This window comes from Monomorium pharaonis, chromosome 7, assembly GCF_013373865.1.
Source record: "Monomorium pharaonis isolate MP-MQ-018 chromosome 7, ASM1337386v2, whole genome shotgun sequence".
NCBI lineage: Eukaryota > Metazoa > Arthropoda > Insecta > Hymenoptera > Formicidae > Monomorium > Monomorium pharaonis.
In genome coordinates this window covers 7,376,026-7,398,624 of record NC_050473.1, presented here as the reverse complement: position 1 = coordinate 7,398,624, position 22,599 = coordinate 7,376,026, and the positions used below count along the sequence as shown (strand labels likewise).

The 22,599-nt window shown below is 35.2% G+C and overlaps 1 long non-coding RNA gene across 1 annotated transcript in view; it reads right to left on the bottom strand.

Annotated features, from left to right (window-relative positions):
• LOC118646500 overlaps positions 1–22,087 on the bottom strand; it is a 55,644-nt gene extending 33,557 nt beyond the window's left edge. The window contains exon 1 of the long non-coding RNA XR_004964064.1: positions 13,176–22,087. This is a non-coding gene — a long non-coding RNA (uncharacterized LOC118646500). The remainder of the gene's footprint in view (positions 1–13,175) is intronic.
• Between the last annotated feature and the right edge of the window lie 512 nt (positions 22,088–22,599).

The window sequence follows — 22,599 nt, the reverse complement described above, 5'->3', positions numbered from 1 at the left end:
TACTTATCGCCAAATCTCAAAAGATGTTTCGTCGAGACGTCTTCGCCGATATCAGAGATGTACGGATGGCATGCCAATTGCTCGGCTTGTTCCGCTTCGCGCTCGTGCAGAAGCAACCGTGCCGGAATATCCAGAGACGTACCATCGGGGAATTCATCGCCGTCCAATTTTGTCACGCGACCTCGCAGAACGTCACGCACGAAAAGTCGCGGATATGCGAGTCGAGGTTTATATGTCGGTGTTTATATATGCGTGTGCGTTCCATTTCCGCTTCCGATTCGCTTTCCGCCGCGCCGATATGCGATTGCGAAATCCCTTTTCAATTTATATTGATCATCAAACGAAGGTAATTTCAATAATCTAATGTTATTTTTCATCAAGATTTATGTTCTTTTTTAATTTCATTCTTTAATTGCTCATTTGTGAACACGATATATAATTATATATATAATGTATATATTTGACAAGAAATTATTTGCCTCTAATTCTTTTTTTTGCATTACATAAAATTTTATTCTGTACGTTGAATATATTAAAATTATTATGCATTATTACTATTACGCTGTTTGCATATGTAATTACTTGTACTTAGATATTTATGTAGTAAAATTTACAAACTGTACATTTAATTTATAAAAATTGAAATATACAAACTGTAATATATATATAAAATAACTTGTAAAAATTATAGTAATATAGCAAAGATATTTAATAATTGTAAGTTTGTTTTTCATTCTTTGGATATTTTAAATCTAAGTAAAAATTGGAAATTATGTCGATGCATATATACATGTTTTTGTTCGAATTTTCAATTTTAATGTATGAGAATCCTTGATATTTGCTACGATATATTCGATACATTCTAAGCGGGCGAACGACGAGACGAGAAGAATAAAAGGGCGGCTTCCATACGGTCGGAAAGAATATCTTTTTCCCCCTTTGTTGTTGCCTCACGCGGCAGTTGGAAAGTTGTAAACGGAAGATCCTTCGAACCAAGTTTCTTCCAGAGAAGAGAATGTGACGCGCCTCACGTGCAACGAATATGAAATAAGTATTTATTCAAAAAAGAAGAATAAATGGACGCAACCGCGTATCTACAAAAGCGTAGATATGATAAAGCCGCTTACAAATAATAGCACTTTAGAATGCAAATAATACATTAACAATGATTATGCATCGTAATACAGTAGAGTTAATAATATAATAATAACGGTTTCATTAAAATTTATTTAATTTATAAGTAATTTGATATTGTATATATTGTATTAAATTATAAGCTCTCTTGAATGTTGATAGTTATCAAACCAAAAGCACAAACTTATATTAATTTTCGCAACTTTCGTAATTACAAAATATAATTAACATATAGACAATTAATATATAGACATCTTTTTTAAATTAAATATAAATTAGAGAATTAAAGATATATCAATTTACTTGAAATATATTCCATTCTATGTTTATAGCTATTTCAAGCATCTAAGATCGTCAAGAGTAGAATGTTATACAAAGTTGAATTAATATCCGAAATTCAACTTATACACAAGTAGAGTAACCGCTCTCGCCACCTTTGCTGTGTAATACGAGACATCGGGATACTCTGGAGTTGGCAAACAATTTGTCCGTGAAACCTCAGCTTGACTTAAGCCACAGTCCAGAATTTGACCAACCAATGCCAAGAGATCGATAATTGCAAGAAGGGAGAAGGAAAAACAGAAGTACGTGAAAATGAACTTTAACCGCTCAATATATATTTTGTCCTTACAAAAAGAACTTATAAAATAAAATATTAAAAGTACTACTTTTCATATTTTGTTAAATTTATTATAACCTTTGAGACCCAATGGTAATTAAGTAAATATAAACTTCAAATTATACATGTAAATAATGAAAGATATATATATATATCTATCTAAATAAATGAATTTATTATTTTATATTTCAATATAATCCTATACAAAATATTGTAATACGTATGCATATATTATTAATATGCTATATTTGATAATAACAGTAATAAGAGCTTAAAAGCAGAGATACATTCATTAAATTAGTTTCCAGAAATCAATCTGACATTATTAATTTATTAAAGACTTTTAGGATATTCCATATTAATATATGGAAAATAACTAATTATACATCTTTTCTATCTCTGCTTAAGTTCTTATTAATCTATTATTATTACTAAAAATAAATGTATTGTATAATTTAAAGTTTTATTATTTCTTTGATGTACAGCAATTTAACATGGTAAGATAGTCTTTTGTCTAGTATTTCATTTAATTTAATTGTATATTGTGTTGTATAATAATATTCTCTCTCTAATGCGTTTTTTTAAATTTATATTAAAATGAATGATTCGTGTAAAAGTAAAAATGAGATTATTTAATAAGAAGAGAAATATTTTCGAGTTTAATTTCACACACATACACACATACTATTTACTTTATTGTTACTACTAAAAGAATAAGTTCGTTCATCCGTGATTTCTTTCTTTTTGCTCGCTTGGCTGCCTTGATTTATTTTGTTGTCCTTCGTCGTTTGACATTACACGTTATTCCCGTGTTTCAGCCAACGTCCAGCGATGGCCAAAGGGTACAAATTTTCCGAAGAACAATTTTCGACGACGTGAGAAAAATCGAGTCACGCCGTGGCGGGACTTTGCACCACAAACTTAGCTCAGTTATGAGTTTGCGACTGTCCTCAGACATCACCAATGCGCTAACTCGACACGTACTCACGTATACGAGGCGATAAAAATGAATTTTGTTGGAAACGGGCCAACAGACAGAATGGATGGATCAAAGAAAACCCGCTACGATCCTTTATGACCTGTTACAAACTGTTGTACTGTCGTCGCGAAAGTACAGTTACGCGGCCATACACTAAACAACGATTCGAGAAAGAGTAAAGAGAAATTACTTTGAGAAACGCAGGACATTTCTAGCGAGATAGATTTTAATTCTTGTGTGTATCTACGAGAACGTTTGGTAATTAGACTACAAAATCAACCAGAGAAGACGAAGATTTGTCTTTGAAGAACTCGTCAATTACGGGAGACGAACTTTCGGATGTGTATACAGAGCTTAACAACTAATTTGATTTTTATAACAAACTCGGTGCACGCCTTCCACGAAATCAAGCGAGAAAGCTGAGGAGCAAACATTAAACTTTGCTTTCGAAACGTCCCCGTCTTGCGGTTGAGTTGACATGGAAATGAAAGGAGCTCCGCCCTTTAACAAACTGAATTGTACTTGTTTGATTTGCGGCTTTTTCGCAACAATAAAATACGAATGATATTGTTATTTTAATTCTCACGACATTCTATACGAAATACATATTGCCTTTTGTTTTCTCAGGATAAATTTATCATCGCTCCAGCTATCTCTGAAAATCCATGAAAATGACTGTAACAATAATCCGGTAGTGAAATATCGTATTACTACAGTATAGTGATGTAAAAGAAAATACATATTAATTATATCATTAATTTAAAGAGGTCAAAAACAAATTTGTTGATAATCAGATGTTTCTCCCGTTTCCTTTCTTTTCTATATTCTACATATTTTATAAAATTCACTAAAATCACTCGTCATAAGAGCATTGCACGTAACTTTATGCTGACAGTGACTTAACTTTATTTTAAATTGCTAAAATAAATATTATATATATATTTTGTTATTTTTCTAATATCTATTCTTTATGAACCTTTAAATATGCAATCCCAACGAAAACGCGCAATATAAAAACGTTTTATTAATTAATTTCCTCATCTTTTTAGAAATATTGTCATAATAAGCTGCTTATCTGGTTATTTTCTTGGTTTCTCCTTACTTTTTTCAGAAAATATTGATTAAATCTAGGTATAATGTCCTTAAATATTATTATCTTATAGAACCATCAATAATGTACAGTTTGTAGTTAATAACAATGATTTTTAATTGATTATTTACATTAAAAAATAGGGTAACTTCTCAGATTAAATACGCGTATTTTAAATTTCAAATACTTTACAAAGACAAGATATATCCGTTACAACAGAATAATCTCTTATTTTAAATAAAAGTTACAAAAAACATTGTGAAAGAAATCTAATGTATCTGCAATAAAAAGTATAGTCAAGTAACATGATATTACAAGAAAGAATTAAAGAGTTTCGTAAAAATCGAGAATGGAGCTAGCTCTTTGAATCCTTAGAACAATTTCTCGAGATAAGGAGTTACGTACCAATGAGAAAGTATTTTCTTAATTATCGCTTTTCTGGAAACGGCACTAAAGAAACGAAATAGGAGAGTATTGGAAAAGGAATCTCTTTGCAAAGAGACTCTTGACTGATGCGCGTTTCGAGATAGATAACAATCTGCTACAAAACGAAAAAAAAAACATCTTGTTTATATAACTCACTTTGCAAATGAATGCTTTGATATAATGGAAAAACTCTTTTAAAACGCATTTTGAAACGGCATACGTTTTACTTTGTGTGTACGATAACATAGATTTATACATACATTTATGATTGCAAAAATTGTTTTTCTTTTTGTTCCAAGTTTTTTAAAAGAGAAAATTAACAGGAGCGTAGCAATATAATTCTTCGGTTTTAAACCCGTCTGAAATTAATATTAAGATACTCTGGTTTTAATTAAATCTTCTAATTAATTTGCGACACGACGTTTTTCGCTCTTTATGTCTCTTCATTTATCTACTTACTATTTATGTCTCTTCATTTATCATTTCTCGCGTAATGAGACTAAAAAATATGTACAAAAATACATAAAAATTACTATACTTTATATTTTTATTTTAAGTTCATTAGATTTCTAAATAATTGTTCTTAATTTCACAATAGTAATAATAAAAGGAAAAATATAAAGCTACACATTTTCATCAAGATTATTCCACAACATGCAACATTTATCGATATTCGATCTATATAATCTTAATCCTTCATGCTTCCGAGTTTATTATTGCGTAATAAATAAAATTTCAGGAAAACGGCACGTCCGGAAATATGAAGTATAACTCACGTCACTCTCTCCCTTCGTCGGTTGTACTCGTTTTCTCGTGGCGTGTGACATTATATTTACGTAGCAGCGCACGGAACACGAGAACAGCCCTGGTTACCTTGCACGAAGGTTAAAGATCACGAGAACGCGAGGGAGCAAGAAAATCTACGTGGTCTGCGAGTTTATAGGCGTTCGCCTCGTCCCGCTCCCCTTCCGTCCAATTCATCCCCTTTCTGCTCGGTGCTTCGGACTCTCAGAAAATCCCCCTTGGCAAACACGGTCTACCTTTCGCGCCGGAGAGACTTCCAAATTCCTTCGTTATGAAGGGATGAACGAGGTGAAGGGCAGGTTACGAGCGAAGAAGTTTGGACCATGAATGGAATCGACGTACGACGGGACGCACGTCAGGTCAAACGCGATCACCTGACTATATATATTTCGCACTTTGCGCGTTTCGTGTCTCCGTTGTCGTTAATATCAATTACGAATAATATTGAAGAGCTCCGTTTGTCCGTTTAAGCGAAACGTTATCGTATCACTGCTTTTTATTATCGTTGTCTCGAACGTACAGATTGCTCCATCGCGACGTTCATCGGAACTGAATCTAAGAAGAGAAAATCTAAGAGGAGATTATGTAATAACTGTGACGGAAAATTAAGTATAAGCTTTTGAAACTGTCACTATCTCCCGTAACGAGTGCTAAACGACAAAAAGCGTCGGGTAATTTCATCGTCTTTTCTGAATTTTTGCTCCTCAATTTTTCCGACACCGTAAACCGATCCCCGAGTTCAAGCAAGAATAAAGAGGAAACTAGAGTCTAAATGAGAATTCCATTTCAAGCTGAAGCAACGGGTGCACGAGTATTCTTACTAATTACGCAAGCTCTCAAGAGTGTCTCGGCTCGTTTCACCATTTTGTTTAGCTCTCGCGGACCGACCTCGCCTTTACCTTCTCTTTCACCTACGTACGTTTTCTCGCCCATTAATCCCACTTACCTCTCCACAGGATGAAACTATTCGAAACTGAGCTAGAAGAAAGATATTAACACATTCTAACGGGCTAGTGATCGCAATTTTTTAGAAATAAAAGAAAAGATAAAACGGAAAGTAAGAACAACAAATGTCTGCGCTGACAATTTTACAAATTCACCTAGCTGGGATATTGATTATTAAATGCGCTATTATTGTTATTCCATTCCCACTAATATTGTTAGTTGTTAAGTCTGTAACTGCGCGCCCCGAATAATGCCGCGATATCAAAAGCAATCGTTTAATTACGCGGAATTAACAATTCTCAAAACAAATAATGCATTCAACAAATATCGGAAACGTTATTTTCATCTTAATTATCCCTACTATAATGGATACCGTTACATTGAAATGTACATGCTGATACATACGGATTATACAGATTTAATTGCGCTTGTTCACAACAAACAAATACATATTATTGAATATTATTACGGACATATATAAATATATATATATATATATATAGATTTTAAAAATTAATTACGCGCTCTGCGATTCACTAGAGCGGTTTAAGTGCGAATGGCTATTCTATAAGTTTAGTAAGTATAGTCCGAAGTCAGACGACGCGAGTTATACATTTGAATTTGCATTGAACGTTACAACGGAATTTTTAATCGGCCGGCGTGTCCGCGCAATCCATTCCGGCCATAAGAGCATCTATATTCATCTTCGTCAATGTCGTTGCACACATGAGATGCATCCCCGCGCATGCATAGCAAACGTATGAATTTATGAATATTCGTCAATTCCAGATACGCGAGGGTGACCGTCGCTCCGAAATGAAATTTATTCCGCTCGTCAAACTATTGCGACATACTGGAGAATTGTTATCACGCACCGCGACATGAATCCTTAACAAATTTTATAAAGTCCGGTCCCTTCGTGACAAATTAGGCAAAAATAAAAAAGGAAAGAAAAAAAGACGTATCGAACAAGTACAATCTTATTAAAGTGCAATGCCTTCTCGCAATTAGTCAAAAGTACATACTTCAAATTTAATTGAAATAAACATAATCCTCATCTCTTAATTCCTGATCAAAAGCTTAAAACCGATGAAAGTTTTCGCAAACGGAACAAGATGACAAAATAGTTAACGCTAAGCGACTGTTCTGTTGCGGTGCGTTAATTCCGTTAAAATGAGAAAACTTTAAGTGGTTTTGTTACCGACTGATGTATCTCCGCTCTCCTCCGAGAAAGACAATCCGGGACGAGCGTTTCCATTGTACGCATTCGCACACCCGAGAGCTTCACCCTTTTCTCACCATATAAATAATGCACAATTGTTCCCGCACTTTATACATCGTATATCCACGCAAATCCCCGCGCGAGAAATCGCGCATAAATTAATTAGAACAAAAAAAAATAAAGAAAATCCATCGTCCAACAACGCTCCCTGCATCATGCATGATTAAAAATAAATTTTAATTAACCGCGCGTCCATTGCGTGCTGGAGAGAGAGAGAGAATAACGGGAAAATTACGGGCAAATAATTTTACGAGATTCGCGCCAAACAAATGAATGATTTTAATCACACTAGCGCGATAATGTAATCGCGTGCTGATCGCGCACGAGAGCTCGTTGTGAATCCTAAATAAGCTCTCCGGGATCGGTAATATCCATTTTCGAGCGCTCGCATTTGTGTCAGGCATTCGCGCAGCTGCAGTTCAGTTGCCTCGAAATCCAAACGAGAATCCACGTAGCGTCACAACGCGACTTTGCCGTGAAGAATTCATTTTAACCCTTCGTATACACACTAGGTGGTTACCACCCATAATTTTCTGACCTCTTAAAAATTCAGCACTCTGTACTTTTTAAGTACCATAATAAATAGACAAAAAACTAAACACACTGCAAAAAAATTTTTTTTTCAATGGCAAAATATAATAATTATTTTAAATATAAAGTTTCTTAAATTTTAATACCAAAAGTATGTAATACTTTCTATAAACCTTAAAGTTAATCCATGAATTTTTTTCAGAATTTTAGTATAAATATTTTAAAAGATGTTGTGTTAACAGCTGTTTGAAAATTGTCATGGATGGCAACCACCCAGTGTGCGAAGGTGGAAAAAATAAGTGTACGATCAGTTAATTCCGAGAAAAAATCCCTCCTTATGTACGCCCGCATAATATCGCGAATTTCAAAACGAGACACACGCAAATAAAGACAAATAGCTCCCCTCATGGCCTTTGTTTGTACGTCTTATCTCAGTATTCAATTTTCAATTGGTCTCCAATTCCGTGAAGCTCTACATTAGTTTCACAGCGCAAAGATACAGAGACACGCGAAGCAAGTGCGACTTCATATTCTCTCTCTCTCTCTCTCTCTCTTGCTCGCTCGCTCACTCACTCGGAGATAAAAGAGATTTATTTAGAACAGAATCCGAAAACACGTTAGAGTGGGGAAATGCGAGGGCATGCTCGCTCGCCGGAAGATCGGCGATAGGTGCGCCTGATGGATGGAAATTGCTTTGCATATTTTTCCTTCCGTTCGCGAACGAGTCGCGCGCCACTTGTTTTACAATGTCGAGGAAGACGGGAACAGAGGAGGTGAAATTTGTTGATTCGCCTCGGCTCGCGAATGAGCGTCTAACGCTACTGCAGCGTATGAGAACTGCCTCTCTTCGGCGTTTCCTTTCCGCTTCTAAACTTCCGTAAAAGCTAACCCCCGTGGTAGGTTGATAAAATATACGCGACGTAAGCTCGCCATTTGAGAGCAACAAGTTCCGAAATGACGGAACGTTTTATATTATTCAATGTATAGAATGTCACGGAACTCAAAAACTTTTCTTCGAACACTACATACGATAAAAGTTATTTAATAGAATATTTTGTATTATTAATTTGTGTAAGCACTTATTAACGAGATTTTTATCAAATTCTTATTGAATCATAGATTATAAGATTAATATTAAGTAAACGCATAAGATCAGAATAATTTCAAGAAAATTTATTTGATTTTTATTTCTTGTAAAAGTAATAAGCGTTAAATATTAAACTAATATATTTTTATATTTGAATACCTTTTTGATTTACTTAAATTTTAAAAAAGAAATTGAGAATGCAGATTTTATGCGCTTATGTGATATCAATAATACGCTTACTTAAGAGTTAATTAAATCACATTTACAAAAAAATGTGAAGAAAAATAGTAAATGTTAATTACTAACGCAAACTTTTATAATATTAACGTCAACTCATAATTTCCCTTTTGTTGCAAATTCTGGACCATAAAAAAATTATCTCGATTTTACCAATAAGAGTTTCGTATTTTAAATAGCAAAAATAAAATTATACTGAGAAAAACATGTGTGATATTTGCGACTATAATTGTATAATAAAATAATTATCATTAATAGGAATATTATTTGTATGGTAATTATTAATTTAATATTAGTAATAATAGTAGATAGTAGATACTTGTAGTGATTGTTTTATGGTGTAATTTACTAATATATTAAAATCTTCGTTTTAGTTATGGCAATCATGTCATGAATTGCATAGACCAATATTATGATTATGAGAACATTAATATAGCTTAAACAAACTATAATTTACATTGCTGAATGACTATAAAAATATATGGTTGGGTCCAAGAAGGACTATAAATTATATTATGGTTAATGCGACTATTTCTTTTCTCTCGGCGTGCAGTAACTTTTAAAATATGAGCCACACACATTAGAGGAGAATATTATTGATTACACGTGAGTCCGGGTAATGGTGATATACATTTTGGCGATGTCGCGATTACAAAAAACGGCAACAAGCTCGTAAACATGAATATCACCGAAAAGTTATGGCAGCTCCTATGAGCGTAAACTGCCTTATTTCCGTGATCCTCCGACATTATTATTGGATGACTAAACCGCACTCTCTCCTACTCTCGTCCCCGCCGCGATCCGTCACCGTTTATTTCGTTGCTACTTGCGAATTCAGATTTTATACAAATTGCGCTATTTCTGCAGAATATAAATCAACGTACGGACAGACGTATGAGCATTGCATTTCTGAAATCCCGCTCTACCTTATCGCCGTATGCACATTCGAGCGAGAGAAAGTCCAAATGACAGACGCGCTATTGCTATTGATAGTCGTAAAGGTAAATCAAATTATTTGTACCTTTTGTCGTCAGAATCATTCCAGAATTATCGCCACGAAGGCGAATATATATCCGCGAGTGGGGTGCACTTACGATCTGCATTTTCCTTGACCCTTTTTCCTCTCTGATGCAAAACCGAAAGACAGGCAGCCAGCCAGCAGCCGCGACTCACGCATATTTGCATAATTTAATGGGAAAGCTCCCATTCTTTTTTCCTCAATCTCTCTCTCTCTCTCTTTCTTTCTCTCAGAAATGAGTAAAAATTGATATTCCGGGGGAAAGTTTGCGCGCAAACATACTCAAATATCGGGCAAACTCGATTCCGCGCGGAGGCGCGGAGCAACGAGGATCCTCGCGTGAGCGGTGCCGCTGCGCGGTGCGTCCTACGCGAGGACGAACGAAACGAGTTAATTCGAGTTACACGGGAGCTTCAAGGTAGCCAACTTTTAAACTGTTTTCAAAGGGCGTCAGAGTTCTTGCCGCGGTAACTGCGCCCTAATTGTCGCGCGCGGAAAGAAGCCCGAGGCACCCGCGCCTCGTTAGAGTTGCAAATGGGGCCCGACCGCAAATTATGAGTCGCGGATTTTGCGCCGGTCGTCGAATTGCCCCTAATAACGCGGGAACAAAGATATCTGCCCCCTCCCCCGCCCTCGCGCGAGATAAGAGGAGAGAGAAACGGCGGGGGGGAAGGGGGCGTAAAGGAAAAAAGATTGGGATATTAATCGTCCCGACAAATCGAGCGGAATGAGGAGTAACAGAGCGGATGATGAGCACCAATCTTCTCGTTAGAGATTCCGTAATCCAGTTCAAGGTTCTTTTTTTTTTTTAATTTCTCCTAATCCGCCTTCCCTCCCGGAGCTGCCGGCTTTTTTTCCAGACCCTGACCTATGTTGGAAGGATTACCTTCATTGAATGGCGAATGAAGCTGCTCTTTCAAAAAATGAGACCAGCATTCTATTCTTTGTGTTTCGGATCTTACAATTTGTACAAGCGTCGCGGTGAGTGACATTTACGGTGACTATATTTCTTTTGGGGGAAAATCGAGGGCAGAACTAAAAATTTTACGGCTCTATTCCGATACGTTTTCAAATTAGCTTGCGGCTGCGCAAGCTAATTTGGACTACAAGATTTTGTTTTTTTGCGCAGTTTTCTGATAGCTTGAAAATAATTCGATCGTATTGGAACAAGCCTTTGGTCTAAATCTACACTAAATAAAAGTAATATATTCAATAAGATATGTTATTGCGGGCTGCAAATTACAGATATACGCAATACAATAATATATGCTAATGCAGTATCAACATTGTACTTGCATTAATAGCAAATATTATTGTATTGAGTATTTTATGTAGTTGACAGCCCGCAATCACATATGTTATTGGCTATATTACATTTTTTTCTGTGTAAAATATATTAAAATAATCAAAATTGACGTCTGGGAAGTTAGCATCTCAAAGTTTAGCATCTCATAAAAATACTGCAGAATTACTTGCATCCAGCATAGTTCTACAGTTCTTGATAAGTTTCAACAATAGTTCCGTTGAATTATCTATTTTAATTAAATTTTTATAAATGAAATGCTAACTTCCAAAATCACATAATAGCATCTCACCGTATTTCGAATATACGACCACAGAGAAGACTAAATCTATAGAGTTCTATCATTTAAAAACGTCCTGTCAATAGTTCTGATGATTAAATTAATTTAAAAAAATTTTTTGTTACAAAACATACGTATGTATGCGTATATGTCTGCGCACGTGGATTTGGTGTAACTGGCATCTCAGATAGACAAAATTAATTAACTTATAAAATTTAGAAAGTATTTTTCAACAACTATAGTTGTTGAAAAATACTTTCTAAATTTTATAAGTTAATTAATTATAAGTTAATTAATTTTGTAGAAAGTATTTTTCAACAACTATAGTTGTTGAAAAATACTTTCTAAATTTTATAAGTTAATTAATTTTGTCTATCTGAGATGCCAGTTACACCAAATCCACGTGCGCAGACATATACGCATACATACGTATGTTTTGTAACAAAAAATTTTTTTAAATTAATTTAATCATCAGAACTATTGACAGGACGTTTTTAAATGATAGAACTCTATAGATTTAGTCTTCTCTGTGGTCGTATATTCGAAATACGGTGAGATGCTATTATGTGATTTTGGAAGTTAGCATCTCATTTATAAAAATTTAATTAAAATAGGTAATTCAACGGAACTATTGTTGAAACCTATCAAGAACTATGCTGGATGCAAGTAATTCTGCAGTATTTTTGAGATGCTAACTTCACACACGTTCAAAATTGAAAGCGGGGATTTGATCTAAATAATTTGTAATTTTAAAAGATATAATTGATAAAAAAATAAAAGAAATTATATTGTATAAAACTGAAGTCGATTTTCGAAAAATGTTTTCATAATAATTCGCTCATTAATACGACATTAAATATCGGAACGTTAATTAGAAACAAATATCCGTAATATTGTTAAAAGTAAAAAACAAAATAAACTTGAAAAAAATAAATATATATAGAGGGCAGCTAAAATAAAAGCTATCTAAAATAAAAGATTAGCCTTTACTATAAAGATCATATAGTCACGTATAACAATCTGTTCGCAATATATGAAATACAGAATTCGAAAGATGATTAACTGTACAACGCCAATTTAGAACGATGCATTGTCTTCTATTGTCGTTGTTTTTTTTTTTAAATAACTCGCGAACCACAAGAGAATGTACGTGAGAATGAGTATTTATTGTCTAATCGATTTTGCATTAACGAGAAAAAAAATGATGGAAAAAACAACTTTGTAAAAAAAAGTAAAGTTTAAATTTAAAAGTAAAATTTAAAAGAAAATTTTCCTGTGTAATAGAAGATTCTAAGAAAATTCTCGATTTTTAAGGAAAAAAAATTAATTCCCTAAAAATTCCAGATATTTTCCGACATTAAACGCTCTTATCTATACTTGGACGAATTATCGTCATTGAAACCTGACGATAAATGATAAGCGAAACAACAAGTAACTCACCAGCTGCGTCACAATTGCCTTCCGGATGTCCCTTTCCTTGCTGTGCTGCAGTATGTGTATCCTTGATTGCTACCGCACCATCACTAACACTCGCGTGACATACATCGCCGTAAATGCAAGCGACCGGACGATTAGGTTAGGTTAGGTTAGGTTCTCGTCACTTACGAATTTTACATGATCGCGCGAACCGAAAGGCACGCGGAGTGATCGCCTGTTTGCCCGATTCAGTCCCCGATACTCGTTCGCATGTGACGTCCACTTGAAAACGTTAAATAAAAGAGTAAGGAGAAGTGAAATCGCGAATTCCGACGGGCACTCCGATCCCGCATACTTCCTCCCGTCTTCGCGACGGGACTGAGGTATTTACGAGAAATAATGGAAGGGGAAACGGTTTGTCGAAGAGAAACTAGCAGCGATAGGACACAAGTGAGGCTCGGACATCACTTTTCAAATCTTAATTAACGCAAAACGAAGAACGCGATATCGCCAACGGACAATGATGCGACGGACGCGCGCTGCGAAGTGAGACGCGATGCGTGCATCGAGCGCGACGCACTTCACGACACTGAATATTCTCCGCGCATTTCACATACACGACGTTGCCTCTGTTTCTCATACCTATCGGACTGACGAACACACCAAGTTACTTGTTCTTCGTTCTTCGCGATAATACGCTTGCGACGGATAAAAAGACGCACGAGATAAACAATATTTCGTCCCGACGGGAAAAACTTAACCTTCAGAAAATGCGGAAGTAACGGAAAGGGGAAACGAATTGCGAGCTCGCGCGATACACTTTTTGGAAAAAAAGAGACTGACCGCGACGTATGCGCGAGGGAGGCTCGAGCATCGCTTTTGAGAGCTCAATTAACGTGTCACATCGACGAAACGACGAACGCGAAACACACCGTGCCACCGTCGGATACGAGCGACGGACGCTGCGAAGTGAACCGCGAACGTGCGTCGAACGCCACGCACTTCACGACACTGAAATCTCGCGCACTGTACGCGGGATAAATAAAACACGAAACAACGTGCCCTCGCGACGGAACTGAGCCGGAGCGTGGTAAACAGTGGAAAGCGGCCAAGGTTATGGTGAGAAGCGAGTAACTGATTGGCTTCTTCGGGAGTCGGTATTTCGCCGAATAGAAAAAAGTTCTAGTCGCGTCGCCGGCACGAGCCTCGCTCTTATCCTCGACGGGGAAAAAACTTGGGACAAGCGTCGACACTTGAAATCAAATGCCGGACGCGACTTCCACGAGTCCGTCGTGCTCGTAAATCCATCGTCTCTCAGAGTTTGGAATTAGAAAAGAATTTTCCTATTGTTAAAATAAAGTAAAGAATATTAAGTTTTGAAAAAAATATAAATAAATGTGAAGAACAGCCGCCTGTAATAAAGGACTATTATCCTTTATATTAAAGTTTGTACGGTCGCTGTGATACTGCACGACTTATTCTATGCATTTTTAATAAAAATTACAAACGTATTTCCATAAAAGCTAAAAAAAAGTTTTTTAAAAAATATATATATTTTTATATTACCAAATACAATCATGTAAATTTATTATGAAATGAACAATCGGGTCAACTACAAACTTATTTATGTCAAGCGCGTTGTATGTCGCAAATTATTTATGCAGAGAAAAATTTTATTTAGAGCGTATAAAGCAACTTTTTTTCATATTGTTTAAATATCACTCCTTCCTGTGTGCTTCTATATACTTTTTCCAATATCGAAAGAAATTAAGTGAAAAGTCACGCGATCTATTTCTGATGCCTTCCGCGAATAAATGAAAATGTTTTATTAAAAATTCTTTAATATAATAAGCATTTTAATTTAAATTCACATTTTCTATTATATTATGACTTTTCTAAATTTGTAAGCACAGCCTTCGTGAAATACCTCTTTTACAGTTATCTAATATGAAAAGCTCAACGACTGACCTGCTTTCTCTCGATAAGCACTAAACGCTCCTGTAATGCACACGTGTTCGTTCCCGAAGGATTGTCTTTGGACAGCTTTGTTCTTCCATCGATAAAACGATCAGTCGTTTAACTTTCGGCTTTTTCTGTTCTTGAGCAAAGTGCCAAAGAATGTTCCGCAGTCGAAAACGAATTTTGTTACATACATACATTTATATTGTTAAAAAGCAAATTTAAACAATTATTTAAAAAACAAAACGAAGAATTGTAAGAGTTAAATATAGCTAAATAATTCGTCAATTCTTCAATATAAAGTTAGTTTTAATTAAAATTTGTGGATATAGTTATTGGTAATGCACGTTTTTCATAAATTCTAATGAGATTTATGAAGATTATTCAAAATCAAAGCGTTCTGTTTATCACTAAGTCGAATTGTGTCTCATCTTTTTTTACAACTCTCTATTACTGTTTTGAATAAATTTCTTATTCAAATATATGATAGTTTCAACAATATTAAATATTTATTTTGATTTAAAAGAAAAAGTTTCTGAAAGCAGAATCATTAAAGCAGAACGCCCTAATTAGATTACATCTATTAATGCATTACATCTGTTGTTAAAATTTGAAACGGATGATTATATTACATTCTTTATTATTATATATTGTTTCTAGATTAATTTCCACCCTTGTTTACTTGCAAACGTAATTAATATTAATCGAAATTATTTAAATTCATAATTTACCGATAATACAACAGGCAACCAATGTGTATGATGTGTCATTAACAAAATGCAGTGTCGAGGGGATAGCTAAAATTAGTTACGTAATGGTTCAGAGACTTACCTCAACGTTTAGAAAGCTGCGGATTTCCGTGACGGAAAGAGGAACGGCGTCACGTTGCGGAGTATCTTGTGAAACGAGGCCAAAGCTTTCGAGAAAATTTCAAGACTAAAGCTATTCTCGTTTGTTCTAATTTCTCTGTGTACATTGTTAACGTAGTCGAAGTCGCAAAAAGAAACTCATTACGTTTTGAAAAGTATGTATGGATTGTCATCGGATCAAACAAATGAATGTTTTATTCTAAATAGATTACGCTTGTAACACAATTTTTTACGGAAATTACTTATTTGTATTTTTTTAATTATTATGTATATGAGTAGACACATCCTTACATTAACGAAAATAATTATTATCTTGTGAGAAATACAAGTCAATTGTTCAGGAAATTTTTATCGCGTGTTGATATCTTCTTCGGCATTGATTAATTCTTTGGTATTAACATCTTTTTATTACAATATGAAAGAAATGCTGCTGATACAATACAATCTCGTTATATCTCATTATTTTAAAAAATATGTTTTTAATTTCTTATATGTAATAATATAAAACTCTGTATTTTATATTTTATCTATAAAAATACTTAATAATGTATATGATTACAAATATATAGAAAACTACAAAACTCAGATTTTATTCGTACATATGTGCACATTGCAAGTGTAATTCATTTGCTGCTGTGAAACGGCATGCGGCATCCGCGAAACGCCACTTGGATTCAGGCATCGAAAACTATTTCGATGAAAGAGCCCTTAGTCTTCCTTAAATTCGTTCTCGTTCATTCAGTTGTTAAATGCAATTCGACGCCGAAGGGTCCCTTCCGACATTACTAACTAATCCTAGATCTCTAATCGCCGAAAGGCTACCAGGGAATTCCACGGATGAAACTCAAAGAACAAAGTGGAAATTCTCGCGCGTCGGAGAAGCGGAGAGCGCCCTAAGCAAAGTAAGAATAATGAGAAGGTAACATGCACGACGGACACTCTGTAATTCCTCTGTAGTATTATAACGGCAGATTATTCGGACTTAAAAAGCTAAAGAAATTAACTTTCTCGGAGATATCATTATAACGAAATATTGTAAAATTATTGATGCGTATATTTAAATTATCACCTATAAAGTATTATGAAAAGATCAGAAGAGGCGGTGACGGAATATTTTAATTAATAGTATTATGCATTGACATTAATTCTGAAAATTGATAAAATGTTAAGTAATTTATTATGTTAGTGAGAATTATATACTTCAAAACATCAATAATTTATTGACGTGTGTTTGTTTTAATTAACTTTAAATCAATTATCTTCGAATTAAATTCGAACTTAAAAAAATTTTAATGTTATAACTTATTTTACTTTAGTCCAAATTAACATACCTATATATTCCACGAATGTACCATAAAAAATAAATTTATATAAATTTAAAAAAATATATATTTTAGTCTCGTTACTCATTCACACGATAAAATTATTAAAATTCAAAAACGCGTCACAAAAGTTACGCTTGTCGTGAGTCTCGTGGAAATCTTGATCTCAAGAAAACTTTGTAACAGGGCAATTCATTATTATGTCGCGATTAATATCTCGTGAATACAATTTATTATCGCGAGACATTATTTCGCTGAATTTATGTTGATTATCTCTGTTGAATTTTAGTAACATTAATTCTATCTAAAAGTGCAGTTGTATTAGCGAAATCTAAAGTGGCGGAACCGGCTCCTTTTCTAACTCTCGTTTTTTTTTTTTTTTTTTTTTTTTCGCAGAAAACGAGAAGAGACGGTGATAATGTGATCCGTTTAAAGAGCAAAATAAAAAGAGTAGGTTCGCGGCAAGTAGATCGGTGAGAAATTGTTGATATCGTCTCCTGCGAGTTACCATAAAAGAACATGTTTTTGCATTATTCCCCGCTCATGTCATCGGATCCAATTTGCTTTGCGACATAGTTGCAACCCAACGTAAAACTGCCTCAAGGACCTGGTTTCCTTGCCCGTGTGGGCGTCGTACTTTTTCTTCTCTCCTTTTTTCCCTTCCACACCCTTCATTTTCTCCTTCGTATAACCGGTTACACTCTTGGGAGCGAAGTGCGTTTTTCCTTGCATTCGGCTCGACTTTCCATCCCGTTCCCGTTTTCCGCTGTTTCTGCGCTCGTATCGTTTATTAAATAATATTTACTTCGTCGAATGTGTCATGAAATACGTGTAGATTGAAAATCCATCCCGCTATCGAAAACAAGCGCTTTTGCGGAATGAAAAGCTACGTACTGGATGAGCCGTTTCAACGAGCTTTTAATCCTTGACCTCGACAACGGCGGATATTTTCGAGCGATTAAATGGAATAATAATCTTGCTTGAATTGGGTTTCACGTTTACATAGAATTGCATCTGCGTCGCATTACGTTTTGAAACCGGCAAGGTCTACGACGGACATTGAAAAGGAGAAATTTCGACGTAAAATAAAGTTGCCAAAATTGCAAGTTTTCTCTCCCATTTTCTCTCTCTCTCTCTCTCTCTTTCTCTATATATATATTTATATACAAGACAAATCTTATCAGTAGACGGAAAAAAAAGAAAAATACCGGAGAAAAGTACTCATTTCTTTGCCATTATCGCTGTGTTTTGCAGCAGATAAATGTTCTCGCAATAACAAGCCGGCGCTGGTTACCGTTGCGATAAGTACATCTCTTTTTTTCCCCCCGGCGGCATAAACAGAATAATGAGAAAAATCACGTACATATTTTATCCGACGCGCGTTATACAAAATTTCGTTTCACTCTCAACTCATAAATTCCAGTTACATTTTTCGGTGTTAGTATATTTTACGGCGGTTACGGCCGCACGGTTGCCGCGTTCTACTTTTTTCTACAGCGAGGTGGCATTTTAAGTGACATTTATCGATCGTAAATCGTGATCGAACGGTCGACCTGGACACCGTTGCCTTGAGCACTCGATACAATCGATTAACACTTTACGGCAGGATAGTTGTTGCGAATAACGAGATTCATAACGATAGCACCTCTTTTACACGTAATCTCATGATATCTGCCTATTATTTTATTTTGTGAAATATTCATCGCGTGCAGCCCTCGCCCGACACCGTGACTCGATGAGAAAGGAAATTTAAAAGCTGCAGTTTAAACAACCTACTTCAACAAGTTTAAATTTTACTCTGAAACGCCTTCAAGGAAACTGTCAGAACGTATTTGATTAATTCGTTGACGAGAAGTTGGACAGGAAACAAAAGCAATTGAGGGTTGATTGTGAGTTTCATGAGAAAGAAAAATTGAGAACATGTTCGAAAAAGGAATTAAAATAAATGAAGATTACGTTATTTCTTATTCAAGCAAAGCGTAATAATTCCCATCGCATAAACGCGCACAAAATTGACATGCAATATGAAACTTACTTTATTTAAAAATATAAAAATTGGTACATTATTGGATAATAAATATATTTTAAAATTTTGTATATAATTTATTGTACTGTTCATTCATCTATTATAATTTTTACCGAGCAACTTTATTCGGTTTATATTCAATCCTCTCACTTTAAATAACTAAAATTTCAAATAATATGACAATAAAATAACAAAATTATTGGATTAATAATAAAATTGTACTGGTAACAATGTCAAGTATAAATTGTTAAAATATAAAGATTAAAATAATTATATTTGCTACGACGATCAATTATACCTATATAGCAAAAATACACATATTAACAAAAGATAACTTCATATATCTATTATTTCTATTGCTGAATATTTCTACAAATATTTAGAATATTAAAAATTTTCACGTATCTGAAGAAAACGGACTCTTAATCAGTATTCCAATTGGGTATAATTAATTAATAAAAATCAAATACAAATCTAATTTATTTATCAAATTTATTACATTCTTTTCAATATTTTCAGTATTTTCAGTACCTTAATTACGACTCAAATAATTGACATCAATAATTAATGCCAGTACAGAAATATTAATTATTCTCTTCAAACAATATTATTCTGCTAAAATGAAAAATTCTTAGTAAACCGAACATACGTGATACATTCACTTGTTTCTCCGACCAATCGATATTGAGGAGTAGGAAACGGTGCCAAACCATGAGAACAGAAAGTGGAGTGAATGCGAAATAGTCTGACGGTTTTCCCCCCGGCAACAGTCCAACCTGTCAATCTTTACTAGCGTCTCTTTTTCTCTCCCTTCGTTTACCTTTGCTTCACGCCCACTGAACGCAATGGGGCTAGCTTAATTCTTATTTATCGTGGCGCATTTATCGCGGCCCCTAAGCGCGTCTCTCTTTCTCTCCCTTACGTCTCTTATTAAAGTACAGCGGCGTCGGGAATCACATTGGATTCCGCCGTTGCGCCGACCAGGCATACAACGGGGATATCCTTCCTCTAGGGCGAATCAGCTGACACGGGATGCCCGGGAAAATAAAGAGAATGAAACGGCGTTGAGGCTCAGGGACGGATTCCTCAGAAACCCAGAGGCTTAACCGTTTATATGAAATTGGGACGTGAAGCGGCCTGCAAACTGCGCCCAATGTTTCAATCCCCCGGTGTGCCAATAACACCCGACGGGAATCTAACGGACGCTACGTCCCGGCGTTATCGAATAACGATGCATTATCGACCAAACGCGGTAAAAACTAATGCGGATGAAAAACGCCGATAAGTTTTTACCGCTACCGTTCTAGGAGCTCGAAAACGTGGTCTGCGGACGTCTCCTGAGGTATGGACGGTGTCTACGAACGATTATTCCCATCGAGGGGATTAAGTCGCGCTGGCCGTCACGCAGATGCGCCCCTGCGGCAAGCAGCTAGTCTCCGAAGGGTTAGACGTTCCAGGCATTGGCAACGTGGGTGTCTACTCGCGTTGAGAGTCGCGTCTAGTGAGGTATGTACCTAGCGTAGTAGAAAGGCGAGTTCATAGAGAGCGAGGCAGAGTTCCAAAGATATATTGCTGGCTCAACAACCTTCTAACAATAATCTATACCTAACTTCCACCGCGTCTTCCTCCACTGCCTTCACCCCCTTCTCGTTCCAACGTTACTTTATCCTGTTGCCCCTCATTCCTCTCCTTTTCTCCCCCTTCCCCTCTTCCTTTCTCTCTCTACCTCTCTCTCTCTCTCTCTCTGCTTGCTGTTGAACACGCTACGTGGCCCGAAGCGCTTTCTGTTTCTCTCACCCCCGTACAGGGTGACCTGTTTTCCCTGCTCCAATGCGATATCTCGCGCAATGGCAGAGAAACGAACATTTTGTTGGAACCGAAGTTGAATAGCAGGGGGATCGATTAAATCCTTAAAAAAGAATCTGAAGAGCGTTGAGAGGTCATTTCATTTGATACGCAAAATGCTATCAGAGATAATATTGAGAAACATACGTTTCTCGTTAACGTGCATAATTACTACTAGCAATTCATGAAATTATATATATTTACTTGATCTAAATCTTTATAATTTCTGAGAAAAATAATTGATTTCAATAATCTTATAGTACCAGTTTTGATATCACAACTCTAATAAATATTGCTTTTAAACGTTCTTGAAAATGCTTCAGCACACACGTCGTATTTCACACAGATGGATCCTAAAATTATTTGACTTCCATTTGAAAAAGAAACCGCTTCCTACGACCTAAGAATACATACGGATAGGTAACTGCCGGTGATGGAAATGAAACGAACATCTCGTATATAGGTACGTCGTTTCAAGAGCCTTGAAGTTAAACTCTCCAACGAACCGCTCGTAATTTCACTTGCACCACCTTGGCCCGTGGAAGTGTTTAATGTTACGTAGCTGACGGGACTTCCTTGCCGTTTGTGTCCACGGGCGTATCTTGTTGCCATCAATATGACATAGCATCTCCGACAATAGCCCTACGTTTGAAGACGCTGTTTACCTTAGCATGAACACTCATTAACTGGTAACTGATCGTAACTCAAAGTTCTGGCAAATTGGCCAGCGTTAAGTATCGATTTACCATTACCAAATTATCGAACAATAACACTTATGAGAACATTATATAAAAGGAAAGCGCAAAAGGATCATGTGATACTGTTAAATACATTTCAAAAGCTTTAATATTGTATTTTCAATATAAACATACATTTATGTTAAATACGTACACTAAAAAAAAAAATGTAATATATTCAATAAGATATGTTATTGCGGGCTGTCAACTACAAATATACTCAATACAATAATATATGCTATATTGCAGTATTAACATTGTACTTGCATTAATAGAAAATATTATTGTATTGAGTATTTTATGTAGTTGGTAGCCCGCAATCACATATGTTATTGACTATATTAAATTTTTTTTCTGTGTATATATTTAGATTTTACAAACACACATAAACACATTATGTGTGTGTAATAATAAATATAATATAAATTTAATATTTTAATAAATATGTAAAATATAAAAAAAAAATTACGTGGCAATTACACAAACTGTTATTGCTGCGATATAATTGGTTTATATCGAATTTCGAGAGCTTATTTGCTGAAAATAGAGATTGCCTTTTTCTCGATAAATATTTAACATTATCTTCTCAGAGTTTATATTCTCTCACGGCGCTATGATATTTTTAGTGTTAAACATATTAAAACTAATTTAAGATAAACGCTTAATTATAATTAAACTCGACTTTTATAT